Source organism: Balaenoptera physalus, assembly GCF_965194825.1.
Source record: "Balaenoptera physalus genome assembly, contig: HAP1_SCAFFOLD_789, whole genome shotgun sequence".
Taxonomy (NCBI): domain Eukaryota; kingdom Metazoa; phylum Chordata; class Mammalia; order Artiodactyla; family Balaenopteridae; genus Balaenoptera; species Balaenoptera physalus.
In genome coordinates, this window is record NW_028125988.1 from 49719 (window position 1) to 64906 (window position 15188).

At 34.8% G+C, this 15188-nt stretch overlaps 1 long non-coding RNA gene across 1 annotated transcript in view; it reads right to left on the reverse strand.

Moving 5' to 3' along the window:
- Positions 1-15188, reverse strand: part of LOC309653662 — a 61644-nt gene that overhangs the window by 39425 nt on the left and 7031 nt on the right. Inside the window, exon 3 of the long non-coding RNA XR_014259350.1 lies at positions 1524-1594. This is a non-coding gene — a long non-coding RNA (uncharacterized lncRNA). The remainder of the gene's footprint in view (positions 1-1523; positions 1595-15188) is intronic.

Consider the following 15188-nt stretch of genomic DNA (forward strand, 5'->3'; position numbering starts at 1 on the left):
TGGTGAGAAACTGGATGATAATTCCCTAACATTTTCTACAAATGGTTCTGGAACAATATGTTCCATTGCCAACTCATAGTGTTACATCTGGCTCAATGAAACTGACAAAGTACGACAGTCCATAAGAGGCTTGAACACAAGACCTCCTGGGTCTTCTAGAAAAGAACTTATTGGCCTATGGGACATCTTTTCCTGGTTTGGTAACGACTGAGGCTCTTGGCTATGTTCACTTCTCTAGGCAGCCTGTCATCCTGTTTGGAATAATTTCTACTATAATCTTGGTTTGCTGTTGCCTCAGACAGATTAACCAGTTATTCTCACAGCCTCTTAATGTTGCAGTCATTTGAGTACATGATGGGTAGCCTACATTACTCACTCAGGTCCTAAAGGATCAAGGGTTAGAGTTCCTCAACTCTTCAGTTCTGGTTCTAGCCCCAAATCCTAGCTCTTTCAGATGTGACCATAGGCAATTATAAGATTTTGCCTGATGGTCTTCACAAGGCCAAGGGAGGAAGATAATTTGCCCTTCCCACACCAGTACATTGCAGTTTCTAGGAGGAGTTGCAGTCAAGAACTCACATCCTTCAGGCCAGCCATGCTCATACACATATCAGCACTCCTAGAGTAAGAATCCCATTCAGAGAACACTTTATACAGTGTCTTGTCTAAGGCACTTTCTCCACTCTGACTCAGTAATCTGTCAATAATGACATTACAAGAAAAAAAAAAAAAAAAACCCTCAGAACAACAGTAGTCAGGAACATAGACAAAAATTAAAAGAAAAAAAAAACTCTAACAAGGTATTAAAAAATGGACCGCAACGATCCATACCCATGTGCAGATCGAGAGAGAGAGGGAGTGTATATGTGTACAGGTTAGTACCTATACATGTACTCCTGCGCCCTGCTGGCTGAGAAAACCTAGAAGCAGTGACACCCCAGGATCAATGAGCACACTTAGCAGAAGATACCAGTTTCTAGTACCATTCGCCAATAAAAGAAATCAGTCAGTGTCCTTGGAGAAATGGCTGACTCTAGGACTGGGGCAGAAAATAAATGAGTTTGGAGCATCTTTCATTGCCAAAGTAAGGAAGTACTTATAAGCGAAAAAGAAACAATGATGGCAGTATGTCAAAGGGACAGAGAAGCCAACCAAAAGAGTTCCAAATAATTAAAACCAGAAATTTTGAGCCACAAAATAAAATAGTATTGCATTATAAACTTTAATATAAAATATATATACCCAGGTGTCCTAAGTGTTATAAATAAATGATTCAATAAATAAATAAATGGGGTACAATAAAAAATTTTCCATATAGAAAATTTCCAAATAATTTGTGTAAATTCTTCACTCTCAAGGAGGTGAAGCATAACTCCTTAAGTGTAGACTGGGAAAATGACTTTATTCCAAAGAGTATAGTATGAAAAGTATGGAGGGGGGCAAAAAGATTAATTTAACAGTGGAGAAACCTGACAAACTCCACGTTAACATCAGTGGTAATAAGCCATGTTTATGATACATACCTTTGATATAATGTGATAAACAATGATGATTTACTTCTGTGGTTTTCCTCTGTAAGACCCACAACTGCAGTCTATAATGAGAAAAACATCAACAAATCCAAATTGAGGACCACTCCACAAAATACCTGACCAGCTTTCTTGAAAACTGTTAAGGTCAAGGAAAACAGTGAAAGTCTTTGTCACCATTATAACCGAGAGGATCCTAGGGAGACAGGACTACAAATTCAATATGGTATCTTGGATGGGCTCTTGGAATTGAAAAAGGTAATTAAGTAAAAACTAAGTCAATCTGAATAAATACTGAATTTTAGTTAATAATATATCAATATTAGTTAATTAATGGTAACACATGGACTATTCTAATGTAAGACATTAATACGAGAATCTGGGTGTGGAGTATATGGAAACTCTTTGTACTATTCCACATTGCCTTTTTGTAATTCTAAATCTATTCTAAATCTATTCCTTCTTCCTGGAAATATGTACAATGCAAGCTATGCTAAGGCTATCCCTGTGGGTTTTCATTATCACTATCAGGGATACAAAATCTAGGTTAACAGATGGTACACCGGGGTGGAGGTAGGAAGAAACTGTGATTGATTGAAAGGAAGTTTATAGATGGATAAGGAAACCAGAAAAGGAAATTATCACTCCATATCTAACTTAGCTTCCCAAAGCAAGATAATGATTTTCTTGGCCATTTCTGTTTGATGTAGTGCTGACTTATGTTCAAAGTTGGAAGAAGCCCAAGATGTCTTTTCCACTGAAAAGGAGAATGTAACTGAAGCCAAATCCTAAGATTTACCCCAAAACAACTTGAATCGTTTGAAGAAAAGACATCAGCCAGTATTTCTTGTTGAATATCCTGATTAACAGCAGTTGAATTTATCACATCTGTAGCATTTCCTTGGTTGTGTTATCATATAGTTTCTTTTATAATCTTAAAAGAAATACTACCTTAGGACTAGACTGTATGCTTTATGCCTGGCAGAGAGCAGCTGGTGCACCATGTGGCCGTGAACCAGGATGGCATTTTTTTAGACAACTGCATGGGTACAAAGCAAAGGGATTTTTACTGCCTGCTCCTCTATCAGATTCTGCTTTGTTCTTAGACCACATATGAGTATGGAGGGATCATTATAAAAGTGGCTATTGAAACAGCATAACGTCCGAAATGATGAATGTTGGTGATGTTAACAGTTAAAGATCAGTGATAATTTGTTTCTGAAACTTCAGAAAAGATATTTATGCAAAGTCATTTTTGCATATTGATTGAAATGCACCTTGAAACACATCTCTGAATATGATCAGCTAACAATTGCCCAGATGACATATTTGTTGAGGGTGCATATAATTTACTTGAATTTCACCATTACCACAAGTACTCAGCACTTTGATGACTCAGCTATCACTTGCCCCAATGTAGTAAGATGTTCTTAGGGCTTTGGAAACTGGATTTGGTATGGACTGGACATGGAAAGGATTTTTCTGGAGGCTCACCTTGGGTATGATAAGACTTGTTAACTTAGATAGGAACACAAGAGGGAGCTATTTTCAAGGAAACTGGCCATGTTCCAACAGTGCACCTTAAGAGGAAGAAAAAGTCTGATCAAATTAAAAGACAGTTACCAGGTGAACTGGTGTCTCAGGCTATATGACCAGCTTAAAATTGGCAAGTCATCACTGATAAATGTGGGTAAACATTCAACCATTATCATCATGACCACATGTTGAACTGCTAAATTAGGGCAATGGGAATTTGTGCCTCCGAGTCTCGAAAGTTAAGTTATGCTGTTGCTTTGCATGCTACACTGTTGCCTGTCATGAATTCTTTCTTAGTTCTTGAAACTAAGCCACCTTAAAACAGGGTGATGCCTGTTTTGTGCTGTGAGATGAATTGTAAATCTGAACCCAAACCACTGCAACAGGTTGAACAGGGTGGAGACTATTGCTCCATTAATGGAAATATATCCATGGTCTGTGGATCCAGTAATATCATCAAATATGATCACTTAGACCTTAATTCATATTGAAGTCTTCCTTTTTTATTTAAGCAAAACCTTTTGAGAACAGTAATATGTATGCTAAAATGTGTATAAATCATAAACGTATACGTGAATTACATGAATGAATTTCATGAATTAAACTTTCTGTGCAACCAGCATCCAAATCAAGAAATGCCATCTTGGGCTTCCCTGGTGGAGCAGTGGTTGAGAGTCTGCCTGCCAATGCAGGGGACACGGGTTCGAGCCCTGGTCTGGGAGGATCCCACATGCCGTGGAGCAACTGGGCCCGTGAGCCACAACTACTGAGCCTGCGCGTCTGGAGCCTGTGCTCCGCAACAGGAGAGGCTGCGACAGTGAGAGGCCCGCGCACCATGATGAAGAGTGGCCCCCGCTTGCCGCAACTAGAGAAAGCCCTGGCACAGAAACGAAGACCCAACACAGCCAAAAATAAATAAATAAATAAATAAATTTATTAAAAAAGAATCTAGAAAATTACTGACCATTGTGTGTGACTTTTGTAACTTGTAAAGACAAAATAGACAGTTTTAATGGACCCGTAAAACATTTAAAATGATTACATTGAAACACAATACTTATAAAATTCTATCCAACCAATGTGGAGGTTTTTTCATGCTGTATTTTCTGGCCAGTGTTTAATTAAATTCAAGTTCATTATACTTATATTTCTATCACAGGACTGTAAGTTCCCAGAGCCGATCTGTCTGTCATAAGCTTTTGGTCATTCCAAGATTAGTCTGAATTTATGATCCTAGTAATGATCATTTAATAGTAGGGACAAACAACTATAGGTAATTGTAGTGACACAAAGGAATAGATGTGTTTTAACACAGCTGCATAAATTGCAAACTATAGAAAATTCATAATTTTAAAAAGTTTCAACTCAGAGTCATTTTTAAAAGTGTTAAATATCTAATCTAGAAAATAATCGGGGAATAATGTTAATGACTGAAATGTTATGACCTTTATGTCATATCCCTGAAATATTTTTAACCATGATTTTCTTCTGTAGATGGATGCACGAACTCTGTCATTGAAAATATTGAATGAAACTGACAAGTATACAGGAGGGAACATATTATAAAAATACAACAAAACTACTTTACTGAATAATACTGAGTTGAAACATTGAAACGATTATTGTCTCTGAGAGCTAAAATCCAGATGATTTGCAGTATCCTATAAATGTATGATGTTGTTGGTTCTATTTATATAATGTACCATTTGACTTACTCTCTTTATGATATTTATATCTCCTTATGGCCAGACTTTTATAAAGCAATTTTTATCAAAGCTGTGAAGAGGTCTTTAACTTTTTCTTTTCAATCATAAACTTTTAAAAGGTGGCAGCACATACAGCGTTGAGTTTTATAAAAGAATCCACATAGAAAACTGTAATTTTCTCCTATTCGATATATTGTGATAAATTCCAAGGAAAGATATATTCATTCATATTTTTAAAAACTGGCTTATTTTCATTTTTAAGCATTTTTAATGTTACATATACACATTGATTTTAGAAATAAAACAGTGACCAAAATGGTTTTCCATACTAAGTAGATGTTATTTTACATACAGCTTTCTGTTTTTATTGAGATCTCCTGAAATTCAACACTGATAAAGTAAATTACAATCAAAGAAAAAAATATGTAATTAGCACTGTGCAATTTTTCTACCTCTCATTTGTTTATATACAGCATAACCCTTTTCTTTTTCTTTTGGACACAAAGGGAGAAAATTCTTCCTTCAACTCCTTTCACCAACATTTCAGGTATAGTCAAAACTTTCATAAAGAGAAGTGTTTTTTCTAACAACTCTTTTTATAAAAGAATAATAACAAGAGACAAGTTTGGCTAGGTACCTATGATAATTTAAATAACCCTTTCTCATCTTGGGTACTTTATTACAATGAATGCCTACAACTGTGAATCAATTTCCCAATTGGAAGGAAAATTTTAAAAAAAAACCTAACTGAAAAGGATATTAACAACAAAACCAAACAAAACTAAAACAATCTGGGAAAACATGTTGAAGGCTTTCTTCTAATCCATTCTCAGTCAAGAGCATACATCACACTTCTTAGGGAAAAAGGAGGATCCAAGTTATACTATACAATTTTTCTGACTATTCCCACCCTAAAAGGAAAGACAATGGGTATTTCATCCTACAAACAAATTAGGGTTATATAAAGAAATTCAAAATACCAAAAATCTATGTTTGAATATCATCGTTTAAGAGACGATATTCTGTCGGTTTCAAAATGACAGCTTCATTTTCTTTCACTCAAATAAATGTGAGTCCATATATAGCTCTGTCTTTAGGCATCTTGAAGCTAAACATTTACGCAGTTTTTCTTAAGTTATGGAGAGAGATAATTAAAATCTTTGGAGAATTTAATAAAATATTTTGGAAGGATACAGCTACCAAGATGTTTTTCTAAGCTATAATTTCTGATGCAGCAGTTATGAAGGTCTCTTTTTATAAATCTGAGAGGGTGTTTGTTTTCTTGCTTTTATTTTTTTAAAATAATAAGTGATTAATTATTTAAAGTCATTTGGTATTTAAGAAAAATGCTACCCTGTAGGCAAAAATAACAACAGGACTTATATCTAAAAGACCAAGAAAACATAGCCAAATTCTTCCTTCCCAAACAATAACAACAGCAAAATCCCAAGGTTCACCCTAATGGTCCAGCTTTACCATAACTATTCGTGATGCACTTCCTCTACTGAAATGAATATTTCCATCTATTTATTACAGATACTAAATGTTTAAGAATCTGGGGTCTTTATTCTAGGATTAAGCTATATGATCATAATTTTTTAAAATATATATTTAAAAAGAAATTGACATGCAGTTATTTAACATTTAAAAACAATAAAACTACAGTATCAGATAGAACATAGCGCCACATCCCCCAAAATATTTTAAATATTCTCATTTTAACATAAGTTCAGTTTATATTATTTTATATAATGCTTTTAAAATATTTTTAGGAAGTAGCACAATTCACTAGAGAAATCAGGTAATGCAACATAATCATCTCAGTGGAAAGTGTAGTTATTTGTATATAAGTTTCCAAATATTTCTTTCCTGGTTGCACCATGTTCCAGTTTTAGTCACAGTTCATTGAAACTGTAGTGAATGCTGCATTTGTTACAAATGAAACAAAACCAACAAATTTTGGATAATTAAAAACAGTGTCAAAGTTTTATTACAAACATGTTGCCGAAAAGATAACTCTAGAAGTCAATTACAAGATTCTTTTTTCGTAAGGATGTTTACAAAAGAGAAACTTTAGATAATGACTGTTAGATTAAAAACAAGGGGAAAATATGTTTGAATAAAATAATAATACATATGGTTGACAGTTACTTGGGTTTGTTGGGTACTAGATTCCCAGAAGTCTTCTTCATACCATTAAATTTATCACAAAATTGCTTAGACATTTTATCAGGAATGCAAAATTCTCCCCCAAAGGAAGTTGTGAATACTGTGAAACATACTATTTCTCAGATCTGATTTGGAAAAAATTTTGTTTGTTTCCAACCTGTAAAGAGAGATTTATAAAATGGCAGGAATCATTAAAGAACTATAGACATCTAAAAGATACATGCAGCCCTATGTTCATAGCAGCCCTAGTCACAATAGCCAAGACGTGGAAACAATCTAAATGTCCATAGGCAGATGAATGGATAAAGAAGATATGGTACATATATACAATGGAATACTACTCAGCCATAAAAAAGAATGAAATAATGCCATTTGCAGCAACATAGATGCAACTGGAGATTATCATACTAAGTGAAGTAAGTCAGAAAGAGGAAAACAAATACCATATGATTTCACTTATATGTGGAATCTAAAATATGACACAAACGAACCTATCTATGAAACAGAAACAGAATCACAGACATAGAGAACAGACTGGTGGTTGCCAAGGGAGAGGAGAGTGGGGGAGGGATAGAGTGGGAGGTTGGGGTTAGCATATGTAAGCTTTTATATATAGAATGCATAAACAACAAGGTGCTACTGTATAGCACAGAGAACTATATTCAATATCCTATGATAAGCCATAATGGAAAAGAACATTAAAAAAAAAGAATATATATATATATATATATATATATATATATATATGTATAACTGAATCACTTAGCAGTACAGCAGTAATTAACACAACATTGTAAATCAACTATCCTTCAAAAAATCAAAAAAAAAAGAACTATAGACATCTAAACTCAGATTAAAATTCCTTCTATGTGAACACAGCCCTACTGCTGCATGAGGGACCCTGGAATAGAATGAATTCTGGTACTTACTCCAGTTGCTGCAAATACAAAATCTTCTACAGTAGGAAAAGTGTATTTCAGTTTTACAACTCTGTTCAAATGTCTCTGATAAACCATGAATAAGAAATTATCTTCGCATTTTTAATAATTATACCTCTAGGTATACTGTAATCAAATTGTACAAGCAGCTTTTGATTATTTGGGAATATGATATATACGCCCATCTTTAAAAATTCCAATTTCAAGTTTAAAAGAATAAGGCTCACACTTGAAAGGGCTACAATAAATGTTTTTATTTATGTATTTTTTGTGTGCCAAAATATTAATATTTTGATTTAGATATATTTTGTTGGCCTTCCAATCCAGAGTTATAGTATCCCACTTATTACATTTTGAGGTCAGTTTCCTTTTCTAACATGGCACAAGAAAATTGGGAAAGGGGAACAATATTTTCCATTCCATTATGATGATTACTGAGATTTCATCGTTGACATGTGAGTGATATGTTGAAAGACAAGTGGGTTCAACCTCGTCAATGCTGGATTTTTTTTTTCCCTTGGCCATGACAGATAGTTCAGCCTATCAAGACATTCAAACTCTCAAACTGGTTGCAAACTTCTACCCTTGATTTTCCATCAAACCCTCCCTATCTTCAACTAACTTCAATATTTCTCTCTTGAATTATTCCAGCTCTATCTCCTTCAAACCCTTGAACCTCTTTCCCTTGATTAGCCTAAACACGCATGGTTCTTCTTCAGGATATCACTGAAATACAAACACCTCATATTCCCCATTCCAACTCTGCCCTGGGCGATGGTCCATATCTCACAACTCAGAGGCTCCACTAGAATTTTCAGATGGGAAATGAATAATGCATCTCTCACTCTTCAACATTTACCAGAGCAAGAACAAAACATATAAATATTTTAAAGATTCACCTAAACAAAAATTCTGTTTAGCACATATATGCTTTCACTCTATTTTTGAAACACTGGTGACAATCCTAGTTTCTAGTAAATCACAGATTAGAATATGGATTTCTGTACATATGCAAATAGAAGCTTGTCATACTAACATAAAAGAGTGATCACATTCCTTTGAAATTTCTCTATCTATACACATTGTACACATGTACTTGTAAGCTGGGCACAAAAAGAATAGGAGTAGCTGCAATCATATATTTGTTTTATTATTTTCACCCTCAACATTGACCTAATGTATTTTTAATTTTTTTCCTTATGTACACAGAATTCTAATCTGAAGATGATCTTTTGAATGATAGAATTTGGATTATGGTATAAAATAATAGTGTTATTAAAGTTGACAGTGTTTTATGACTTCCCTTAACTCATCATTTTCTGAGCATCCTTAATAAAACAAAAACAAAAACTGGTATATTTATGCCACTGAATTACATAATGCAGGTCATTTCTAATGTTATTTAATAGTGACATTTCTAAAACAAAACAAAGCAAAACCACTGAATTTTATTTTCCAATTTGTACCATTTGAAGTTCTATTTTAAGCTATTAGAATAAATCATAGCTAGAATACACACAACTCTATTTTTATTAGTTCAACCATCTTTCTAACAATCTTTCCAACATTGTAGACTCCACACCTGTATTTCCATGATGATACTGGAAAATATAGATTTCCCACAGACCTCAAAACCTTAATGTTTTTCCCTCCCAAACCTTTTCCTCTTCCACTGTTTCTTTTCTATGTAAATCATATCTACCCTACTCAGTAGAGTTCTAAACCTACCTTGCCTGTATTAGCAAACCAATTTCCTTTGTAAACCATTCAATTTAATTGGATCCCCACTCTGTAGCCAGAGAGATCTTTCTAAAATAAAAACCTGATATTATTACTTCTCTGGTTATCTCTTTATACTTTGCAAAGTCTAGCCCAAGGCTTGTAAGAATTGCTTGTAATAATTATGGTAGAGTCTATGATACTGTATTAAATAGACCCCCAAAACAAAAAAGCAAACAGTAGTTGAAAAGATAGAAGTATATATCACTAGGTTCTGGTCTAGTCCTTTTTAAGGGAACTTGGTCCCTTTCATTATTCTGTCCAAATATTTCTCAAAGTTTTCCGTTATCTGTATGATTCAAGCAAGTTTCAGAGAGATGTTCCTATTCCAGACTGTGAAAAGTGAAGAAAAGGAATTCTAGGGCCAACAAGTTTGGGTTTAAGGACAATCCGAAATTGTCCATGGACAATCTGAAACTGTCCATCTCTCCTTTCACATTCCATTGACCCAAACTTAGTCTGCAACTGATAGTAAATGAAATGAAAACAATGAAATAGAGTGTGTAAATGGAAAGTCTAGCTAACAGCTGGGAAATTCTCTATAAGGAAGAAGCAGAAAATGGATATTCGAGGATTGTTAGCACTCTTTACCACACCATCAAATTCAGCTCATCCCTGTTTCTCTCATATTCTGTGTTTCAGCCATTGTGATTCATATGAATTTGCCCTAATTATCTTCACCTTTTTGATTCCTCATGTTGGTCCTCAGAACAATCCTGTTTCCAACTATCAGTTTCTGTTACTTGTAACCAGGGAACACTTTCTAAACCATAGTGTCTCAGAAGGAAAAGCTATGGTCTTTTTTGATTTATGATTTGCTTATGTTTGTTTATTTCTTTATTCAAAAGCCCTTTCTTTTTAAATATTTTCCCTTTCAATAATTGAAGTATTTTTAGTTATTGATAATTTTACAAATTATTATCAGAATTAATACATGTGAATGACTTTTATTTTTTCTCAAAGCTAATGAGAATTTTGGTCTATGTTATTCAGTCTCCTATAAGGGCTGGAACATTTTACTTATATCCCTAGATAACCTCTGTTCCAGTTATTCTGGTATTTTGATGTTGTCATGGAGACCCTACCCCAGTTCTATGCTGTCTTTCTCTGGACTTACTATATGAGAGAAACTCCTTTTCCTTGAAGGTATGTTAAGTCAATTTGTAGTAGATCACACTCCTTCCTAATAAAATGTGCCTATGCTTATGCTATATTTAAAGTTTCTGCTATTGGTGAGCATTAAGTTATATGCCTGTGAATATAAGCTGCATAACCTACTTCAAAAACAGATTCCAACAACAGGATAGTAAAATAACAATCATAGCATTGGGTTAATAAGTTATCTTTTGAAACATTAACTACTAGAGCAAAAGAGTATGAAAATGCCTTTTGGTCTCTAAGCAGATTTGGTGAACAAGCATACCAAAATATTATGTTAGAACCTATAAGGAGCTATTAGGAGCTTCTGGGACTAGTCATTCTTCTTTTCTTTAAGTGGAAATTAAGCCAGAACAATATTGTTTCTCCTTTCATTTCATTTATTTTTAACCTTCTACTGTCATTGTACTGCATTTACCAGCAGTGTATATCCAAAAGAATTTTAAAAGTTCAGCAGTACCAAAAGAGTTCCAGTTAAATATGAGAAAAATTAAGATATGACCTTATTACCTAAGGAAAACTAAAAACAATTTCTCAGAATCTAAAATTTTTCACATTGCAGCTTTGCTTAATAGCAGAAAAGAAAATATTGTGAGCAAATAATTCAATTTCAAAATATCTAGGAAATTAGAACATAACCCCCAAAACACTGTTTTGTTTATTATACAGATAATATGGGCCATGATATTTTGTTTCTTAATTATAAAATATTTTGCTTGAGAGTATATTTCATAAAGTTTGTGAAGTCTAGAACAATTTATTAAAATCAGAGCACAAATCATGAAGACAGTAACATTCACCAGCTTCTGAGAAAATATCGTCTCCATTACAGTCACATTCATTAAAGGAATTTCTTTTGATTAGGCTTTGTCATCTTCAATGGAAATTTTCAGGGCCATTGAAAAATTGCACACTTTTTTTTCTGTGTCATTCTAAATTCTTTAGAGAACAAATAAGGAAAGTGAATGGCTCTGTTACATGTTTCTCAATCATCTTTAAATGGGTCATGGTTTTAAATAGGCTGTGTCAAATTGGAATGATGTGAACTAAATTATACCTAAGTTTCTCGGTATCATCTGCTTAATGAATTCTTTGCAGGGGGTCAATGTATCATCAGATACGAATTGCAATTCATCTTTGAAAGAGTCAGAATCAATGTATATTTCTTCACTGAAGTGAAGGTGAAAAACCAGCCCTCAAGAAATATTGAAAAATAGGTAACTGAACAATAGCCATAGGTATTCAGTGTCTATAGCAAATAAAAAATCTAGTTACTAATGCCTGACATAATTTATTGCTAAATTCAGTTCCTTTTTGATTTAGTTCCATACCTGGACTTAGAACAAGGATACATAATTAAAATAATCAAGCCATTGAAATATCTTTGACCTTTCAAATGTCCCATGATATGTGCATAAAACCTGTATTTCGTATAGTTATATTATTACAGTGTTGAACTTTTCTTATTTTGATTGAGATTATCAATTACTTTTGGTTTTCCATTTCTCTTTTACTCTTTATCAGTTTGAAATTGCACATTCTATTTTAAATGTTCAGTTTCTTAGTTAACAATTTTACGTGTACATTTGACTGATCAAATTCCATAAAAATAGATCTCTGTTCTCCTTGTGAGCAATATAAAATATTATTAATATTTCATGCCTTCTGAGACATTTTTCTTCTAAAATGACATTGTCTGTATTTTAATTACATCTTTTCTAACCCCCAAATATCCAGCATCAAATATTTGTTTATTGTTAACACTTTAGATTCACCACCCTTTTTTACCATTTCTGATATCACAATAGGATCTATGCGTACTTTCTGAAAGCTATCACTTAAAAAAAAATACAACAACTTCAGTGAAAGTCTGTTAATGTTAAGTTCTCTGCTCTTGTTTATTTAATAATATTTTTATTTTTCCCTCAGGTTTGATCTATGGTTAGTTGTGTGTACAGTTCTAAGCTGAGAATTATTTTCTTCCAGCCTTCTTTCTAGGCAGTTGTCTAGCTTCAATTTTTGTTGTTGAAAATTCTGTTGTCATTTAATTGCTATTTCTTAGGAAATCTGAATGAATGTTACATTTTCAAATCTCTTCTTTATATTTCATTCTTCGTAGTTTTACCTGAATGTGTTTAGATTTATTCAACAAATGTTTATTGAGTGTCTGCTAAGTGCCAGTCACTCACTCGTCTAGGACTGTAGGATGCAACAGTTTTGGAATCATGCTGCCTCAATCTGGGGAAAGACATCATGTCCTTCATCAATTCTGGAAAAATCTCAGTTGGTATCCCTTAAGTAGGATTCCCTCTTTCACACTCCATGGCTTCCTAGCCTTTTGCTAGATATGTGTTAGACATTCTCATTCTGCATACACATCTCTCAAACTCTCTTTCAGATTCTCCCTTGCCTTGCCTCTCTGTGGTAATACTTAAGTACGCCTTTTTGCTGCTATGAATTTTCTCTCAGGCTGAACCTGAAATATTCTTTTATAATGTTAACTTTAGACATCTCTTCTTTTTTTTAATACCGTTATTTAGAGCTATAAATTTCCATCAGAGAACTGCTTTTGTTACATCATGTAAATTTTGCTATAACTTTTTCATTTTCATTCATCTTTAAATATTTTCAAATTTGCATTTTAATTTCTTATTTGATCCACTGGCATTTAAGAGTATGTTGTTTAATTTCCATATATTTATAAGTTTCCTCCTGATAAAGACTTCTAATTTTGTAGAGGTTGGGGAATATACTTCGTATGATTTCAATGCTTCTGATTTTATTGAGGCTTTTTTTATGGCCTCACATACGATTTATCATGGAGAATGTTCCCTGTGCACTTGAAAAGAATATGTACTCTGCTTTTGCTGAGTGGAGTGTTCTGTAGATGTCTGTTTGGTTTAGTTGGTTTATTAGTGTTGTTATAGCCTCCTGTTTCCCTGTTAATCTGCCTAGTTGTTCCATCCTTATTGAAAGAGGAATATTAAAAACTCAAAACTGTAAACTCTTTTCTTATTTGCAGGCTTTTGATATTTTCCTTTTTTGGTTGATGGAGAACATGCCTGACAGTCAGGCCCCGCCACGGCTTGTAGGCTCAGATCAGACTTTATCTTCAGTCACAGGCCTGCACCATTGTGCTCACATGTAGCTAACTATTCCACCTGTGTACATACCTGACTTTGGTCTGACCCCTGTCATCTGCACCCACTGCCATGAGACTATGGCAAGACCCAGCAGCCACAGTAACATACTTGGGCAACCAGCGCCCCCATAGCTACAAAGGTCCCCAGAGCTGGCCCAGGCCCTTGCTGTCTGCCCTGGTACACCACTATGTGTGTGTCTGTACGTAGCACCTGCCACTACTCAGACACCTGTAGCTGGGCCCTGCAATCACACGTGTGCACAGGACCAGCTCTGGCCGCCACCAATACCTGCCCTTGTTCCTAGCTGCTGCCCTTGGAGGTGCTTCTGAGAACCCCACAGCCACGATGGATGCTCCTCAGCGCTTATCAAGGACCACACATTTGCTGACACTGCGGAACCCAGCAGCCTGAGCTGAAGAGACATCATGCCACCCTGGGTTGTATGCCGGCACATGGGCCCACACTTGGTGCCCTGCACCAGTAGACCCAGGGTAATGGCACACTCCAGCACTTCCCCTGCCCCATGCAGGTAACAGTCTTCCCATAGCAAAGTCAGTCCATAAGGTTTGGAGAGGTTTCTGCCTCTTCAAATGTGCAGACACCTATGCAAGCCTACAGGGATCAGGAAGAGTCAGGGAAACATGACTCCACAAAAGGAATACAAGAAACTTCCAATAGCTGGCCCCCCAAAAATGGAGAGCCAAAAATTACCTGACAAAGAATTCCAAACAATTGTTCTAAAGATGCTCAGCAAACCCACTACTGTGTATATATCCAAAGGAAATGAAATCAGCATTTTGAAGAGATAGCTTCAGTCCCGTGTTTAATGCAGCTTGGTTCACAATAGCCAAGATATAGAGATAAAATAATACCCTTCAATGGGTAAATGGATAATGAAGTTGTGGGATGTATATATCCCACTGGAATATTTTTCAGCCATGAGAAAGAAGGGAATCCTGCCATTTGTGACAACATGGATGGACCTTACAGGCATTATGCTAAGTGAAATAATTCAGAGACAGAAAGACAGATACTGTATGATACCACTTATATGTGGAATCTAAAAAGCTAATCTCATAGAAACAGAGAATATAATAGTTGTTTCCAGGGGCTTGGTGGGGGGGGGGGTGGAAGGAAAGGGGAGATGTTAGCCACAGAGTATAAGCTTTAAAAAGAAAAAAGAAAACAAAAGGGAAGCAAGGGAAGGGAAGGGAAGGGAAGGGAAGGGAA